We start from the raw sequence: 19,629 nt of genomic DNA, 5'->3' as shown, positions 1-19,629 counted from the left end.
AAGGAAACAGGCATCAAAATTCAGGAGGCACAGAGAATCCCCCTCAAAATCAATAAAAATAGGTCAACACCCCGACATCTAATAGTAAAACTTACGAGTCTCATAGACAAAGAGAAAATCCTGAAAGCAGCTCGGGAGAAGAGATATGTAACCTACAATGGTAGAAACATTAGATTGGCAACAGACCTATCCACAGAGACCTGGCAGGCCAGAAAGGACTGGCAGGATATATTCAGAGCACTAAATGAGAAAAATATGCAGCCAAGAATACTATATCCAGCTAGGCTGTCATTGAAAATTGAAGGAGAGATAAAAAGCTTCCAGGACAAACAAAAACTAGAGGAATTTGCAAAAAAGAAACCAGCCCTACAAGAAATCTTGAAAGGGGTCCTCTAAGCAAAGAGAGAGCCTAAAAGCAACATAGACCAGAAAGAAACACAGACTATATACGGTAACAGTCACCTTACAGGCAATACAATGGCACTAAATTCCTATCTTTCAATAGTTACCCTGAATGTAAATGGGCTAAATGCCTCAATCAAAAGACACAGGCTATCAGATTGGATTAAAAAACAAGACCCATCGATATGCTGTCTGCAAGAGACTCATTTTAGACCCAAAGACACCCCCAGATTGAAAGTGAGGGGGTGGAAAACCATTTACCATGCTAATGGACACCAAAAGAAAGCTCGGGTGGCAATCTTTATATCAGACAAATTAGATTTTAAACCAAAGACTGTAATAAGAGATGAGGAAGGACATTATATCCTACTTAAAGGGTCTATCCAACAAGAAGATCTAACAATTGTAAATATCTATGCCCCTAACATGGGAGCAGCCAATTATATAAGGCAATTAATAACAAAAGCAAAGAAATACATCGACAACAATACAATAATAGTGGGGGACTTTAACACCCCCCTCACTGAAATGGACAGATCGTCTAAGCAAAAGATCAACAAGGAAATAAAGACTTTAAATGACACACTGGACCAAATGGACTTCACAGACATATTCAGAACATTGCATCCCAAAGCAACGGAATACACATTCTTCTCTAGTGCCCATGGAACATTCTCCAGAATAGATCACATCCTAGGTCATAAATCAGGTCTCAACCGGTTCCAAAAGATTGGGATCATTCCCTGCCTATTTTCAGACCACAATGCTTTGAAACTAGAACTCAATCACAAGAGGAAAGTCGGAAAGAACTCAAATACATGGAGGCTAAAGAGCATCCTACTGAAGAATGAATGGGTCAACCAGGAAATTAAAGAAGAATTTAAAAAATTCATGGAAACCAATGAAAATGAAAACACAACTATTCAAAATCTTTGGGATGCAGCAAAGGCAGTCCTAAGAGGAAAGTATATAGCAATACAAGCCTTTCTCAAGAAACAAGAAAGGCCTCAAGTACACAACCTAACCCTACACCTAAAGGAGCTGGAGAAAGAACAGCAAATAAAACCTAAACCCAGCAAGAGAAGAGAAATAATCAAGATCAGAACAGAAATCAATGAAATAGAAACTAAAAGAACAGTAGAACAGATCAACGAAACTAGGAGCTGGTTCTTTGAAAGAATTAACAAGATTGATAAACCCCTGGCCAGACTTATCAAAAAGAAAAGAGAAATGACCCAAATCAACAAAATCATGAATGAAAGAGGAGAGATCACAACCAACACCAAAGAAATACAAACAATTATAAGAACATATTATGGACTATGCCAGCAAATTAGATAACCTGGAAGAAATGGATGCATTCCTACCAAAACTGAACCAGGAAGAAATAGAAAACCTGAACAGACCTATAACCACTAAGGAAATTGAAGCAGTCATCAAAAATCTCCCAACAAACAAAAGCCCAGGGCCAGATGGCTTCCCAGGGGAATTCTACCAAACAAAGAAGAATTAATACCTATTCTTCTGAAACTGTTCCAAAAATTAGAAATGGAAGGAAAACTTCCAAACTCATTTTATGAGGCCAGCATTACCTTGATCCCCAAACCAGACAAAGACCCCATCAAAAAGGAGAATTACAGACCAATATCCCTGATAACATGGATGCAAAAATTCTCACCAAAATACTAGCCAATAGGATCCAACAGTACATTAAAAGGATTATTCACCACGACCAAGTGGGATTTATCCCTGGGCTGCAAGGTTGGTTCAACATCCGCAAATCAATCAACGTGATACAAAACATTAACAAAAGAAAGAACAGGAATCATATGATCCTCTCAATAGATGCAGAAAAAGCATTTGACAAAGTACAGCATCCTTTCTTGCTCAAAACTCTTCAGAGTATAGGCATAGAGGGTACATACCTCAATATCATAAAAGCCATCTATGAAAAACCTACAGCGAATATCATTCTCAATGGGGAAAAACTGAGAGCTTTCCCCCTAAGGTCAGGAACGCGGCAGGGATGTCCACTATCACCACTGCTATTCAACATAGTATTGGAAGTCCTAGCCACAGCAATCAGACAACAAAAAGAAATAAAAGGCATCCAAATCGGCAAAGAAGAAGTCAAACGCTCACTCTTTGCAGATGATATGATACTTTATGTGGAAAACCCCAAAGACTCCACCCCAAAACTGCTAGAACTCATACAGGAATTCAGTAAAGTGGCAGGATATAATATCAATGCACAGAAGTCAGTGGCATTCCTATACACCAACAACAAGACAGAAGAAAGAGAAATTAAGGAGTCGATCCCATTTACAATTGCACCCAAAACCATAAGATACCTAGGAACAAATCTAACCAAAGAGGCAAAGGATCTGTACTCAGAAAACTATAAAATACTCATGAAAGAAATTGAGGAAGACACAAAGAAATGGAAAAACGTTCCATGCTCATGGATTGGAAGAACAAATATTGTGAAGATGTCAATGCTACCTAGAGCAATCTACACATTCAATGCAATCCCCATCAAAATACCATCCACTTTTTTCAAAGAAATGGAACAAATAATCCTAAAATTTGTATGGCACCAGAAAAGACCCCGCATAGCCAGAGGAATGTTGAAAAAGAAAAGCAAAGCTGGCGGCATCACAATTCCGGACTTCCAGCTCTATTACAAAGCTGTCATCATCAAGACAGTATGGTACTGGCACAAAAACAGACACATAGATCAATGGAACAGAATAGAGAGCCCAGAAATGGACCCTCAACTCTACGGTCAACTCATCTTCGACAAAGCAGGAAAGAATGTCCAATGGAAAAAAGACAGTCTCTTCAACAAATGGTGTTGGGAAAATTGGACAGCCACATGCAGAAGAATGAAACTGGACCATTTCCTTACACCACACACAAAAATAGACTCCAAACGGTTGAAAGACCTCAATGTGAGACAGGAGTCCATCAAAATCCTAAAGGAGAACAGAGGCAGCAACCTCTTCGACCTCAGCCGCAGCAACTTCTTCCTAGAAACATCACCAAAGGCAAGGGAAGCAAGGGCAAAAATGAACTATTGGGACTTCATCAAGATAAAAAGCTTTTGCAAAGCAAAGGAAACAGTCAACAAAACCAAAAGACAACCGACAGAATGGGAGAAGATATTTGCAAATGACATATCAGATAAAGGACTGGTATCCAAAATCTATAAAGAACTCATCAAACTCAACACCCAAAGAACAAAGAATCCAGTCAAGAAATGGGCAGAAGACATGAACAGACATTTTCCCAAAGAAGACATCCAAATGGCCAACAGACACATGAAAAAGTGCTCAATATCGCTTGGCATCAGGGAAATCCAAATCAAAACCTCAATGAGATACCACCTCACACCAGTCAGAATGGCTAAAATTAACAAGTCAGGAAACGACAGATGTTGGCGGGGATGCGGAGAAAGGGGAACCCTCCTACACTGTTAGTGGAAGTGCAAGCTGGTGCAGCCACTCTGGAAAACAGTATGGAGGTTCCTCAAAAAGTTGAAAATAGAGCTACCATATGATCCAGCAATTGCACTACTGGGTATTTACCCCAAAGATACAAAAGTAGGGATCCGAAAGGGTACATGCACCCTGATGTTTATAGCAGCAATGTCCACAATAGCCAAACTGTGGAAAGAGCCAAGATGTCCATCAACAGATGAATGGATAAAGAAGAGGTGGTATATATATACAATGGAATATTATGCAGCCATCAAAAGGAATGAGATCTTGCCATTTGCAACGACGTGGATGGAACTGGAGGGTATTATGTTGAGTGAAATAAGTCAAACAGAGAAAGACATGTATCATATGATCTCACTGATGTGAGGAATTCTTAATCGCAGGAAACAAACTGAGGGTTGCTGGAGTGGGGGGTGGGGTGGGAGGGATGGGGTGACTGGGTGATAGACACTGGGGAGGGTATGTGCTCTGGTAAGCGCTGTGAATTGTGCAAGACTGTTGAATCTCAGATCGGTACCTCTGAAACAAATAATGCAATATATGTTAAGAAAAAAAAAAGAAGAAGAAGATAGCAGGAGGGGAAGAATGAAGGGGGGGAAATCGGAGGGGTAGACGAACCATGAGAGACGATGGACTCTGAAAAACAAACTGAGGGTTCTAGAGGGGAGGGGGGTGGGAGGATGGGTTAGCCTGGTGGTGGGTATTGAGGAGGGCACATTCTGCATGGAGCACTGGGTGTTATGCACAAACAATGAATCATGGAACACTACATCTAAAACTAATGATGCAATGTATGGGGATAATATAAGAATAAAAAAATTTTTAAAAATAAAAATAAAAAAATAAAATGGTGCCTGAGAAAGAGGATGAAAAAAAAAATCACACATTTAGTAAACAGTTGGGCTTCAAACCACCTAAGCACAGGCTTATGGCCAGGAGTTCCCAGGAAGACTTCTCGTGCTCCCCTCAGAGCCGAGGCTGGGGCTGGCATGTGTCCTTATGGTCACCCTCTGTGGGCAGGGGTTTCTATTCACTGTAAAGGTATTGTCCTGGGGGTCCTGGCTTCAGGCTCTAGCGACCATGCTCAGCTTCAGGCTGTCTCCCTCTGAGTGGATGGTCCATTAAAGTCAGGCCAGGACCACCAGGGACTGGTAGATACCTCGGACAAGTACCAGGGTGGGGGAATGCAGATCTCCCCCACTCACCCATGTGTTTCTTGCTGGTGAGTTGCCTTCATTGTCCTCAAAGTCAGCCACTCATCAAAAGAGGCTGTTTTCTTCTAATTTATCTGGAATGTTAAGTGTGCTATCCTAGAAGTAGCTTTTCTGTAGAGCTACTCTGTCATGTTACCAGAAACAAAGTCCAAGCAAATAGTCTTAAATGTCTAAATCATAAGCATAATCATGATTTTATAATAACTTGTAGTAAATGATCTGGAATAAATGACCTCATTTTGTAGAGACTCAGACATGGAAAGGTCAAGACCAAACAACCTGCTGAGACAGCGTAGGGGCCCCAGCCCACAACTCCGGGCTTCTTGCCAGCTCTCTGTGCACCTGTGTGACTATGTTGCTAATGGAGCCCCATGTGAGCTAGCAGGGCAGGTGGAGGTGAGCATGCCAGGGGACCCGTGCATTGTCCCAGTGGGTCTAGTGAGCAGGTCCCAGGTGAAATGGAAGGGAAGATCACCAGCGCAGCACAGGCAGAAGACTGGAGACACACCTGGAAGGACATGCACGTGTACATCACATGACGTCAGATCTCTGCGCACCTGCGGGTGGCCCCCAAACCAGGAAAGCTGGGGAATCCCCCAAGAAAGGATGACTTTTCTGATGGCATATGTCAGTTGGCCATAGCCTAAATCAATCCTGTTTTGTGATTTGGCTGAAGTAGGAGCGTGGTCTGCAAGTGCAGACAGATGTGGGGACTGGTATCCCTTCCAGCCCCCACCCCAGCACCCAGCACCGCTTGATTGCGAGCCAGGGGATTTCTGCGTCTTAGTGACCGGCCCCCAGCTGTGTGATCAGCACAGATAGAGCAAAGCCCAGAGTCAGTGTCCTCCCTTGCCCCTGTCTCCCCACAGTCACTGGGACTGACACCCCGTCCCTGGGAGCACCGGCCGAGGATGGCGGCGACCCTCTTGTTCCGGCCGGGAGGGCCGGTTCACACTGAAGAAGCTGCATGCTGGCTCGTGGCAGCCAGCAGGGGGTCCTTGGCTTTCCATCAGGACCTCCTCCTAAGTGGGTATTATCTCACTTGAGTGGGAATCAGCAAGAATCAGAGCAGGTTCCTGTAGAACTGTGTGTGCTACATGCTTTTAAAAAGCCCTACAAAAATGGCACCCCCACAGCACCCGTGATGAGGTGTGACACGGTGATGCTGATTTCCCTTCCCGGCCTCCAGGCGCCGTGAGGAGGAGGCGGCTTCCCTGGCTGTTCCTGTAGGGAGGCTGTGCTGGTGCTTTTCTGTTCTGAGGGGGGACGGGTAGGGGGCTTGCTCTTGGTTCTCAGAGCCATCCTGATTCTCTGAAGTTCCTCCCTTTATTCCAGGTCTTATCTCTTCTCCAAGCCCGTTCCTTCCTTTCCCAGGAACCAAGGGATGGATGCCTCCTTCATCTCTACCTTTCCACAGACTCAGTCCTCCACTCATGAGGTGAAAAGTGCCCAGCAGCAAAAGTGTACTACGGATTCCTGCCCTTCCCTCTCTCCTTCCCTCCCTTTTTCCTTCCTTCCTCCCCTCCTTCCTCCCTCCTTCCCTCATTCCTTCCTCCTTCTTTCCTTCCCCTCCCTCCTTCCCTCCTTCCCTGCCTCCCCATTTCCTCCTTCCTTCCTTTCCTTTCCCTCCCTTCTTCCTTCTTCCTGTCCCCTTCCTTTCTCAGAACCCCGAGCTCATGTTGCCATCAGATCCATTATTGGCACCCTGTACTTTTTCCATTTACTGCTAAGGTGATTATTGCTCCCTCCCCCCCTGCTTCTTTCTTGCTCCCTCTTCCAGAAGAGGGGGGTGGCGGGTACTACTACAAACATTCATCACAGTCTTTATTATTTTGGCAAGGAAAACAAATGGGAATCAAAGAGTCTTTTTCCTGTCAGGGTGGTGATGAAGGCAGTGTCAATAAATGGAACAATTCACGTAACCGGATTGAAGCCTGAGAGCACAATAAAGCAATGTGGGATCAACCCCGACCAACGAGGAGGGTACGGCTCCAGGTTCTACCCTCTGATAGTAACGGGTCTCTGTCTGCTTAACTCTTCAGCTGGGCGGAAAGCAGGGCTGGCTCTCCGGGACACGATCTAGAGTTGTCAGACAGCCTGTGCCCAGCCTGCCTCTCCGGGGGTCACCCAGCTGCCCCCTTGTCACCCAGCCCCTCCCCCTGGGGTCACCCAGCCCCTCCCCCTGTATCACCCAGCCTTTCCCCCATCACCCTGCCCCTTCCCCTGGGGTCACCCAGCCCCTGCCCTCCCCCCAGTCTCTCAGCCCCTCCCCCGTGTCACCCAACCCCCCTCCCTCTCTAACAAGCAGTCAACAGAAACCAACGTCATGCACCTCCCCAGTCCTCGGTTTCTCCACCTGTAGAGTGGACGGATTTGAACCAAGTTCCCTTTGCCTCTAAGATTCCAGAGCCACACTAATCTCATTTTCAAGCGAAGGAGATGGTTCTCATCAGTGTAGAAAACAAAGTATAAGGTGGGATCTGGTTTAAAAGGAAGGAGCTGGGTCAGAACTCAAGGACTTCAGGACCTTCGCATTCCTTCACAACTTAACAAGAAGAAGAAAAATCTCCCGCACGCTTCTCCCATTCCCTCCCTCAGTTTGTCAGAGCTCCTTTTATTGTTAAATGAGTTTGTCACAAACATTTTGGCTAATATAACACTGAGGTATCAGAAAAGATTCCAACGAGGGCATCAAACCAACAAAATCAAAATTCTAAGTTGGTTTGAAAAAACAGTTCTCAGAAGACACCCAGATGGCCAACAGACACATGAAAAGATGCTCAGCATCACTGATCATCAGGGAAATGCAAATCAAAACCATGATGAGATACCACCTCACACCTGTCAGAATGGCTAGAATCAACAGCACAAGAAACAACAGGTGTTAGCGAGGATGCGGAGGAAGGGGAACCTCGTGCACGGCTGGTGGGAAGGCAAGCTGGTGCAGCCACTGTGGAAAACAGTACGGAGGGTCCTCAAAGCCTTAAATGTTGAGTTACCCTACGACCCAGCAATTGCACTACTGGGTGTTTGGCCAAAGAAAATGAAACCACTAATTTGAAAAGATATACACACACTATGTTTATAGCAGCATTATCTGCAACACCAAATTATGGAAACAGCCCAAGTGTCCATCTGTTGATGAATGGATAAAGAAGATGTGGTATACACATACAAAGGAGTATTACTCGACCATAACGAAGAATGAGATCTTGCCATTTGTGACAACATGGATGGAGCTAGAGAGTATTATGCTAAGTGAACTAAGGCAGTCAGAGAAAGACAAATACCATATGATCTCACTCATGTGTAGAATCTAAAAGACAAAACAAATGAATAAACGGAAAGCAGAATCAGATCTGTGAATACAGAGAACAAACTGTTGGTTGCCAAGGGGAGGGGGAGGGGTGATGGGCAAAGTGGGTGAAGGGAGCGGGAGGGACAGGCTTCCAGCGATGCAGTGAGTGAGTCACGGGGATGGGAAGTACAGCGCAGGGAACGCGGTCAGTAATACCGTGATGTTACTACAACAGGGCAACTGAGTCAGTAATAACTCTGGTGATGGACGGTAACCACCCTTAACTGCGGTGAGCATGGTGTAATGTGTATAAATTACCAAATCACTATGTTATACACTTGAAACTAATATGTTATATGTCAACTATACTTCAATTAAGAAAACTTTTTATTAATCAAATACCTGTGGGTATATGAGACAATATCTTGTCATCTGGATTGTTCATGACTATTGTAACATCTTTGCCAATAAATGACTAAAAAGAATTCTTAAAAAGCCTCAAATAAAACTCTGCTAGTTGGATCAAATCTCCTTTTAAGAGGTGGTGTGGAGAAGAAGCACCACACTTCGTTTCTCAGAAGGTGTGCACAGCTTGCTGGAGTTCGGGGTCGACAATGGCCCGAGTCTCCAGCGCTGCCACGGCAGGGGCCCCCGTGGTCCCTCCTCTGCACTGCACTGACCGGACCAGGATGGCACCAAGTCCAGACCCGGCTTCTGTCCGCTCTTGGAGGAGGTTGTAGTGAAGCGCGCCTCCGTCTCCAGGACCAGGTTCCGTCGCGGTGGGTCAGGCACTCGGGTAGAAGGGATCCGAGGGCATCTTAACCACCAGGATTCTCCGCTGGTTTTGTTGCTCAGATGAGCCAAGCCACAAACACACGGAAATGGCAAGAAAGGAAATTGGAGAGAAATTGGAGAATTGCTACAAAGGTTCTTCTTTTTTAAACATTTGTCTTATTTATACTTGTTGCGAAAGCCCATCAGTGAAAGAGCTGCGCTGTCAAACCCTTTCTCTCTCAGACCACTCATGAAGGTGTGACCTGTTTTAAGAAAAGGTGATATTTAAGAAGAAAAAGCCTTTAGTGTAGAAACATTAAGGATGACTATTCACATGTCAAAAAGATTTGCCTCTTTACAGGAGATTCGTCACCGTGCTTTTTAAAGTACTATACAAATCCAATGTGTTTTCAATGCCTTTCAATTAAAAGAATTGATTCACACTCAACTTTATTTCAACGTTATTTCAACTTTATTTCAGTTTAAATATAATGCGATAAAAATTTATTGTTCTACTTTTCATTCCAGGGAATGTATTTCCTTACGGTTGATGGGAGCAACCAGCTTCAAAGCCGACAGTGAGCTACCACAGAGAGATGTACAAGCGGGTCCTAGCTCCATTCTGCCACTGACTAGTGGCAAGTCCTGTCCGCCCAGCCTCAGTTTGCCCATTGGGGAAGTGAGAGCAAAGATGCTTGCCTACTGTGCTGTATCTCAAAAATGGTGATGGCTTTAAAAAGTGAGGCAGCAGAGGCGTGCGACCCTCGCAGACTGGAGGGTTGTTGCCGTCCTGCAAGCTCTCTGCAGTCCGAGAAGGGCGCCTGCTCCGACGGGGGCTAGGGCACTCGCAGGCGGAGTTACCAGGTGCCACGGCTGATTCCCTCCAAGACCGTCTCCAGCGTGGAGGCCTTCACGCTATATCCCTGCTCATCCTCCCTCAGAGCCTCGTCTGCCAGGAAATAATCTGATGCCCGTCAAGTCACCGCTGCCGTCCTGCTGTCCCTGCACCAGCTCTCCCAGGGCAGTGAATGGAAGGATCCCACGCCCTGCACCACGCGTTTTGCTCCTGGCCTCCCGTGAGTCAACTTACTTAACTTGCAACCACCGCATGCAGGTAAGTGGGCCCTGCTGTGCATCAGGAAAACCGCAGCTCCCAATTTCAGGGACTTGTTCAAGGTCACACAGCAAGGGAGGCGGACTCTGGATTCAGGCTCCAGTCCTCGGGATGCTAAGGCTGTGCTCCGACCTTGGAGTAGGGGCCTGTCCTCTGTTACAAGCATGAAGGAGGGGAGCAACCAGGCCTGCCTGGGGCAGCTGGCCACGCGCCAGCCGGCCTGAATGGCTGCAGATGGATTTACGGCCGTAAAGGAGGGATGTGGAGCAATGAGGTGGTCTCCCCCAAACAAGGACTTCTGGAATGATCCATGCTCGTGTGCACGCCGTGCGTGCACGGCCCGGCAGGTTGGCGCCGAGCTCTTCACTTCCACAAGAGGCCCTGCTGCACATCCTTCCCCCACCAGCTCCGCAGGACCTGAGGCCTCCACTCCTGGGCCGTGAAGGCCAACGTTCCCCTCACGTGGTGGGAACCTGTCACCGAGGCTGGGGTGCAGGCGTCTGAGGACCCAGCAGCGGGGGCTGAGTCCCAAGCGGAGCCGCCCAGCCGCCAGCGCACAGAAGTGGGTCGGGGCCGTCCAGCGTCCGAGCACCGTCCAGGCCCTGACCGAAGTGAAGACGAATTCACGGTGTGCGATCCTTCAGCATCCAGATGACAGTGACTTCACACAAAATCGTGTTTAGGTCGTTTCTCCAAGAGTTGGCCACGCAATACGATGACGCTCTCCTCCACAAGCCAGCAGCTACTGGCGGCGAGACGCAGCCGTGGGGCCAAGGGTCCCTGTCGCGAGTGACATGCAGCCTCCCAGCCCTGCCCAGCCCAGTGTGCCCATCCAGCCCCGACCTGTAGGCTGTCCCTGGGTCTGGGCCGTCAGTGGCCTGGAGGGCGTGTCTGGAGGGTCTGGTGTGACAGCTCGGCCGCCAGGGGTCCTGGGAGGGGGGAAGGTGAGGGAGGGGAGGGGGCTGCACTCACAATGCAGCCTTGGGCTGACTCCACATGGGGAGAGCCGCGGGGGGGGGGGGCTTCTTTGATCTCATTCCCCAGCCCCCAAATCTGAGCCCTGGCCATTCACCCTAAAAATATGCTTCTCTAAGCAACCACTGAGGATTGTATTGATTACAAAGGGGTGGGGGCAGCAGAGGGAAGGTGACATCCCTGCCGCGGTGCGGGGGAGGGAGAGAGCTTCGGGACAAAGGAACGAGAATATCCTGCCCACTTTAGGGCCACCGGTCCTGGGCCTGAGGCTCCCCGGGTGACGGTCCATCCAGATCCATCCCAGTGCTTGTCCCACCCCTCTCTGCTTTTCCCTCAGCTTCCCTTCTGACCACACAGCCTTCGGACACGTGTCGTGCCCATGGGAACGCCCCCGCAGCGTCCTGATGGTGTGGGCCCTTTCCAAAAGACGCCTAAGTTAACACAGCACGAGCCAGAGTTGGCGATTAGAGGAGTTTGTAGCAGAAACCTCAGGAAAGAAAAATGGGTAAGAACAGGGTGCTTTTATTTTCAAGAAATCATTGCCTCACAGAAAAAAAATGAATGGCTTGCTCTTATTGGCTCTCCTTGTCCTGCCTTTTCTGCCAAGGAAAAAGAAGCACAATTGTTAACCTCTGTAGGACAGACAGAGACAGCTGGGAGATCCAGCAAGCAGAAAATGAAGGGTTTGCACAAACGAAGACCTCAGTCCTGGGTGCAGAACCTTGGCGACAGGGCGTGGGCTGCAAGGCCCTGCAACGTGCTCTTTGAAAGCTCGTCGTTGAAAGAGAGACACCAAATTCTGAGTCAATAATCAGTAAGCCCTTTGATGAGAAATAGAGATGTCGGGTCCTGGGAATGCTCACTATCGTGTTCACACCCAGAGACAAGCGCAGGCCGGACCCGCGAACAACACGGCGTCTGCAGGAGGGACCCAGGGCTCTGGCTCCCGGACACACACAAGCCCGCTGCAGACCCACGCCCAGCGCAGCTCAGGGATCTGACGGGGCGCCCGCCGCCCTGGGTTGCTGACCTGCTGACTCCTCCCGCTGGGGCCACGCACACCCACGCTCACCCACGTGCACAGACGCTGTCCTCTCTTTCACAAATGCCTCTCCACTGGGACACCACTTCCTCCCACATCCTTTAAAACATCACCTAAAAATACTCAGAAAATCCTTCTTACAGAAGGTGATGGCCCTATTGATTAAAAGAAAATTAGATTGAATTATTTTGGGAGACATAATGTCCATCATCAGTTAAAACGTATGTTAAATTAATTCATTTGCTGGTTTCAGAGCAGACAAATTAGGAGCCACTGGGGAAAATCCTGTTACAAATAGACTCTCTTAAAAAGACATATATTGCTTCTTTCCTATTATGCTGTTCTCCCTCCGTCAACATTGTGTGCACACGCACACCCCCTGACAGGTCTGATGTCACAAACCATATTTTATCTCAACATCAGTGTTTTCATAAAGTTACTAGCTTCTGCTCGCATGTAACCTGCCGACCTCAGCCAGACTGGCAGAGGCTCTGCTCAGGGCGCTGCGGGCTGGGGGGGCTTTCCTGTCCCCCCACCCCGTCCCTCCGGCCACACAGCGTAATTGTCCCCAGATCACGAATTGCCTGTGTGTCCGGCTGCATCTGAAACGCATGTCCCATTGTGGGGGAGGAATGAAGCCCAGGAAGAGAAGACAACCTGTCTATCTTTAGCAGGTGGTTTCAACAACACAAATTTAAGGGGGTTGCCCCCACCCTCGCCCCGCCCACCGCCCTGTGCCCCTTCAATCTTGTCAGCTGTGAAATGGGTCTTTCTGGCCCCTCTCTCGCCTCAGGAGATGAAAGGTGGAGTCATGAATCAGCAGGACTGACAGCCCAGCCAAGGCCCGCCAGCGGGGGGGCTCCTTTGTCTGGGCCGCTCTGACCTCCCTAGGCCTGGCTGCTTGTGGGAACCGCCCAAGGAATGCGGCGGGAGGGGGCACGGCGTGGCGGGGTCCTCCCTCTGCAGCCCTGCCTGCTGATGCTGGGCCCACGGCCGCTTGTCTGGTCTGCACCTCCATTGGGCTCTACAGACCAGACGGGGCGCTCTGCCCCAGCCCACACCGGGAGCCCGCGGAGGGCGCTGTCCTGGGTGTCCGGAAAGGAGGCGGCCACGGGCGAACCACTGCAAATGGGAAGCTCGGGGCTGAGGCTCTGGCGGGAAAGGAGCATCTGCTTGGCAGCAAGGCTGCACAAACCCACAGCGGTTCAGGGGGGCCTGTTGCCGCAAGCACGGCCCAGGGCCTCGTTTGGTGTAGAACAAACATTTTCAAGAAAATATTAAGTCATTCATGACATGGCCACCCAGCCTGAGAGAGTGCGTCTCCCGGGGAGGGGGGGTCTCATGCATTTTCAGGGACCAGCGGTGTCCAAGCTCTGGCCCACGAGGCTCACATGTTTATTGCAAAGACCAGAAAGCCTCACCATCCGAGCCTCACAGGTGAGGCCAGAGAGCTGCTTGCTTGTGCTCTAACCAGTTATCTTTCTAAACAGAACCCATCCAAATTTCAGTGTTCACAACCATTATCTGTGTATAGGAAAGCAAGTTTTAAATTGCACAGGAAAATAGGAAAACAAAGGCAGGCAATAACATTAAAAAACCCAGATATAGCTTTTCTTAATCATGCATGTTTCCTTCTTTTCAGCATCAGTGCCAAACGGAAGGAGCGGCTGTTTCAAAGGCAGGTGCCGACTGTCGTGGCTGATGCACACCGTGGTTTCTGCGCAGCTAAACCGCAGGGCTGGGCATTGGGGCCGGCCCTACGGACAAGCAGACTGGCTCCTGCCTTCTTCAGGAGAGCAGACGTCTGTAGAGATGAGCTCCTCCATGATGCCGCTTCTAGGCTGGTGGCTACCAGTGAGAATTTGATGGAGGGGGTCGAGAAGCTCCAAGGGGTGCATCTGAGTCCCTGTTCTCCTGCTGCCTGGTCTAGCCAGGTCAGCTCCTCACCATGCCACGGGAAGAGTGCCCGCCACAGCGCCGCCCCCCGGACTGGGTGAGCACCACCCTGCAGGCCTTCCCAGGCTCGCATTCAGGTAGATCCCAGAGCTTACCAGCCACTGATGTTCTGTCTATATTTTAAGTTCAAATGAACTGAAGTGGCCATGTGAAGGGCTTTTTCCATGTCGGAAGCTCCCTAGTTTTTACCCACCATCCAACCTCCCAGAAGGTGGTGGAAATGGCATAAGGACAGTGGTGTCCTGCGACGGCGGAGGCGACACCCAGGAGGGAAGTGGACAGTGGACGTACCTACCAGGTGGCTCAGCCCGAACCCACTGCCCCTCGAGAGCCTGGATGTGAGGGGGCGCGGCCTTGAGGCCCCGGCTCCTTCCGCCCTGGATTGCCATCTGCATAGCGTGGACTGGCTTATGTTCGCTTCATTTGGGAGTCATCTTGAATGGGCAAATATACTTTGAGGTCCTCCAGGCCCATGGTGGGTAAACTGATTTTAAGTGTTGTGGGATCGTCTTGGAAGAAGCGTTCCAATCCTGGGGAGAATTATTGCCGTGAATGTGCGTGTCACACTCTGTGAGCGCGCTGACGGCCCCCGCCCAGCTGCTGTCCTTGTGTGCGTGTGCAGGGGTGCAGCCCCGCTTTCTCGCTTTCTCTCCTGTCCGTTAGTCCTGAGCCGGTGCTAAATTCCTGGTGGCCTCACAGCCAGTGTGTGCCTAGCTGCTTGGCCAAGGAAGGAAAGACGGCAGTCTCCGTGCATCGACGTCGGGGAGGGTCGTGGGGGACACGCCGCAGGGCCCCTGGGTCACTGGTGCTGGGAGCAGCCGAGCTGCCGGGCCAGGGGCTGCAGAGCCCACCCCAGCGGCAGACCCCGCCTGTGAGCAGACGTCATGGAGCAGGGCTGACAAACGGCTTTCTGAGGACCGCACGGAGGGCATTTGTGTGAATGCCTAGAAATAGAAATGTTGGTCAAATATAAACCTTCCTCCTCAGCCGGCAGCACCAGCCAGCTCATCACTCAGCAAACTTTTTATTTGTTTATCATGGAAAAAAATCAGACATGAAGAAAAGCAGGAAGAACAGTCCAGTAAATCTCCCTGTGCTCATGGTCCCACCTCAACAGCAGCCACCTACCAGAGCTCTGTCCCAGCCGCACGCCCGCCTCATTCTGCTCCAAATCTCCCGACGGTTTGGGGGAAATCTCACGCATTGTATTATTCCGTCCATAAATATTGTGGCCTAAGGGAAGGGCTCACTGAGACACACACGAGGCTCAGAAGCACAGAACCACATTCGATTCTTGAAAACACAGTTTCCGATTCCTTCTGCAGTTCCTTTAGTCCGTCCACTGTATCCCTACAGGGATGGCACTGACCCAGGAGTTCCAAGGTCCTGGACTCGAGACCCTGTCTGTGGTTATGCTGCCAAATCCCCACACATTCGTGTCGTTTCTGCCACATAGCTTTTGGTTGTTAGGAATTTTTAAATTTAAATTTAACTGTTTGATAATTACGGGCAATAGTTACATTAGATTTAGAGTCAAATCTACACCTAGCGCCAGTGATGGGCTTGACGATCACGGCTCCGAGGGCGTGGGATTTACAGGGTGGGCCACGTGCGTGGGCCTTACCCACCACACCTCCCAGCCTGGTCTTCGGGGCAAGGGGGCTTCTGACCCCGCTGCGTTCTCCCCATAAGTGACCATTTTAAAATGCGTTTTATAGTTCGTCTTCCACCGTATTTTTGTATTTGAGTGCAATGGACACACAATGTTATGTTGGCTTTGGGGTTACAACATGGGGACTCAACAAGTCCATCCGTTATGCAGCTGCCATCTGTCCCCACACAGCCCTATTGCAGGGTCCCCAACGGCAGTCCCTGTGCTGTGCCTTTTATTCCCCCAAAATTGAAAAAAGAAATACATACCATCCCACAACTCCACTACCAGGAAGTTCCCCAAAGAAAACAAAAACACCGATTTGAAAAGATCCGTTCACCTTCATGTTCACAGCAGCATCATCAACAGTAGCCAAGGTACGGAGGCAAGCCGAGCGTGCCCTGACGGACAACAGGGTAATGGAGATGTGCCTATGGATGGTGGAATATCGCTCAGCCATAACAAGGAAGGAAATCCCGCCGTGGGTGACAACATGGGTGGACCCGGAGTGTATTTCGCCAAGTGAAATAAGTCAGTCACAGAGAAAGACAAATACCATATGATTTCACTCATATGTGGAATCTCAAACACAAAACAAATAACAAATGAGTCAACAAACAAAAAGCAGAATCAGACCCCCAAATGCAGAGAACAAACTGACGGTGGTGGGAGGGGCGGGGTGGGGGCTGGGGAGCGGGAGGAGTGGGCTTCCAGTGAGGGGATGAATACGTCATTGTACTTTTAGTGTAAGCAAATGCCCACCAACCTCGGTCCTTATCCCCCTGTGCACAGAAAGCCCTGCGTGCCCTCTGCCCCTTTCTTGGGTGAGTGGTAACGGGCGGCGCACATGCTCGGCTGTTCTGGCCGCACAGCCCTCCTCCGCGTCTCTGTGAGCAAATATCTTTCATTCCACGCATCCCCGATCGATGGATACTCAGGGTGCTTCCAGCTTTTGGGTTGGTTGCTTGGTTTGCTCTTATGAGCTGCGCCGCAGTGAACCAGCCATGGATGTCTTTCTGCATGTTGCCAACGTGTCTGTGAAGAGGTTTCTAGAAACAGGACATAATTTTCCTACACTGCACCTGATTTGCTCTGTCATGGCTGTGCCATTGTGAGCCACATAGGAGAGCATCTTCACGGGACAGCATTGCCAAAGAACACATTGCTAAGTGCTTGGATTTTTATCTGGTGGATGAAAAAAATGATAGCCTGGATTTCAACATCCCAGGGAGTAGAACAGGCCCTCTGGTGCCCCGGTGGCCTCCGGTGTGCAGGCAGGAAGCCGACCGAGCTCACACACAATGACACACAGACGCACAACCCACATGCACTTCTCTGAAAAGGGCTTGGTTTTCATGCTCTGCTGTTTGGGGTGGAGGCAACCGAGTAAAGGTGAGCTGTGCCCTTCTGCACCTGCCCCTGGGTCTGCACCTGCCGTGGTCTGGGGGTGGCAGATGGAGCAGGTCAGAATCAGGGAAGCGCCACACCTGAGCTCCTGACCAGACGAGGGTCCCCTGCTCAGAAAGTGGCCTGCTTCTCAGAACCCGTCTTGAAGGACGCAAACGCCGCTCCGTTCGGCTCTGGTTCACTTCCTGGTCTCAGAGAGGTGCCAGTCTTTGCAGAGTTGAACCTCGTTGCATTCTGTGTGAGGCCAGGATGGTGCTGCGGTCAGTGAGGGCACGTGGTGGAGGGCGCTCAGAGTCGTGGGGAGCTCGCCCTGGTGGATGCAATGGCTCATGGCCAAGGAGAGGTTGGGACTCGAGCTCCAGCAGAGCTAGTCGGGTAGGGAAGAGGGAATCCCTGGTGGGAAAGATGTAGACATGAGAGAACTGGTACTTTGGGCAGAGCAGGGAGAAGTAAAACCAGAAACATAGCTTAGCGTCGGGCTGCTCAGCATTCCAGGTGCAAAGTGAAGAAGTTTATGCCTAATTTCCTAGTTAATGGGCAGCCATCAAAAGTTTTAACCAACCATTGTTGTCAAATGAAAGACAAATCATTTTAGTAAAAATTCTGGGTTTTTAAAATTATGTTATGATTTTTTTATTAGTTAGAAATACTAGGACCTGAAAGTAATTGATGTTTTTTTTTTTTAAAGATTTTATTTATTTATTTGACAGAGAGATACACAGCAAGAGAGGGAACACAAGCAGGGGGAGTGGGAGAGGGAGAAGCAGGCTTCCCGCGGAGCAGGGAGCCCGATGTGGGGCTCGATCCCAGGACCCTGGGATCATGACCTGAGCCAAAGGCAGACGCTTAATGACTGAGCCACCCAGGTGCCCCGAAAGTAATTGATGTTTTTAAACATATATTTGGAAAAATGTGGAAGAGTACAAAAAAGATAAAGTTACCCGCGATACCGTCACTTTCAAAGTACAGAAAATCAGCACCCAACGGACAAGACTCAGGGGATGGAAAGACGGGGAGGTTGGGGTGCTGGGGAACAGCCTTGGGTCAGCAAGTGGCCCATGTGACCTCGTGACCCCACCAGAACTACGTGCAGTTCACAGGCAGCCCTGAGCTACGAAGGGTCTACACCTGAAATCTCACATTTTGCACAGAGATGTCCAGTCGGCTCTGTCACAGGCTGTGTCTTCCGGCACTGTGAGGGGGTGGGCAGACACGTGAGCTTTGTCAGGGCAGGTGGTGGCCAACACAAGGACGATCGTGACAGGAGGTTCCTCCTTCCTTCCTGGGCGTTTGCCAGTGACTCAGCACCTCGCCCGAAGAAAGGAGGGGCCCCACGCTGTTGTCCTCCAGCGTCTTCATTAGGAACATGGCACATCGTTCATGAGACAAGTGTGAGAGCTCTTTGGTGTTTTCCAGGATTTGGGAATCCTCGGATAAGAGGCACTGAGCACAACCCATCATGTTCACTTCTTTGGAAAATAAACATCTTGGGAAGGAACTAACTGGTGTGGCTGCCACTCGACAGGCCCCGCAAGGGGAAGGTAGCATTTAGCCTCTGGCAGGTCAGGAAAGAGCTTCCTATCAGGGCTGTGTCCACAGGTGTGCATGGTGCGTGTGTGTGCACGTGTGTGCATGCATGTGTGTGCGTGCATTAGCGGGCGTGCACGTGCGTGTGCGGTGCTTATGGGTATGTGCATTAAAGTGTGTGCACATGTGTGTTCCCAGGTGTGTATGCGTGCCTGTGTGCATGGTGCACACGCGTGTGCATGGTGTGCACGGTGTGCATGTTGCGCAGGTGTGTGCTCGATGCCCGTGTGTGCACATGTGTACAAGGTGTGCATGTGTGTCGTGTGTGTGCACGCACACGCGTGTGCGTGGTGTGCATGTGCATGTTGCGCTGGTGTGTGCTTGATGCCCATGTGTGCACATGTGTACAAGGTGTGCGTGTGTGTCGTGTGTGTGCACGTGTGTGCGTGCACGTGTGTGCGTGTGTTAGTGGGTGTGCACGTGCGTGTGTGGTACTTACGGGTATGTGCATTAAAGTGTGTGCACGTGTGTGTCCCCAGGTGTGTATGCGTGCCTGTGTGCACGGTGCACACGCGTGTGCATGGTGTGCATAGTGTGCACGTGCATGTTGCACAAGTGTGTGCTCGATGCCCGTATGTGCACATGTGTATAAGGTGTGCGTGTGTGTTGTGTGTGCACGCGCACGCGTGTGCGTGGTGTGCAGGGTGTGCATGTGCATGTTGCACAGGTGTGTGCTCAATGCCCATATGTGCACATGTGTACAAGGTGT

Source organism: Neomonachus schauinslandi, chromosome 3 (genome assembly GCF_002201575.2).
Source record: "Neomonachus schauinslandi chromosome 3, ASM220157v2, whole genome shotgun sequence".
NCBI classification, from domain to species: Eukaryota; Metazoa; Chordata; class Mammalia; order Carnivora; family Phocidae; genus Neomonachus; species Neomonachus schauinslandi.
This window is presented reverse-complemented; position numbering follows the sequence as displayed.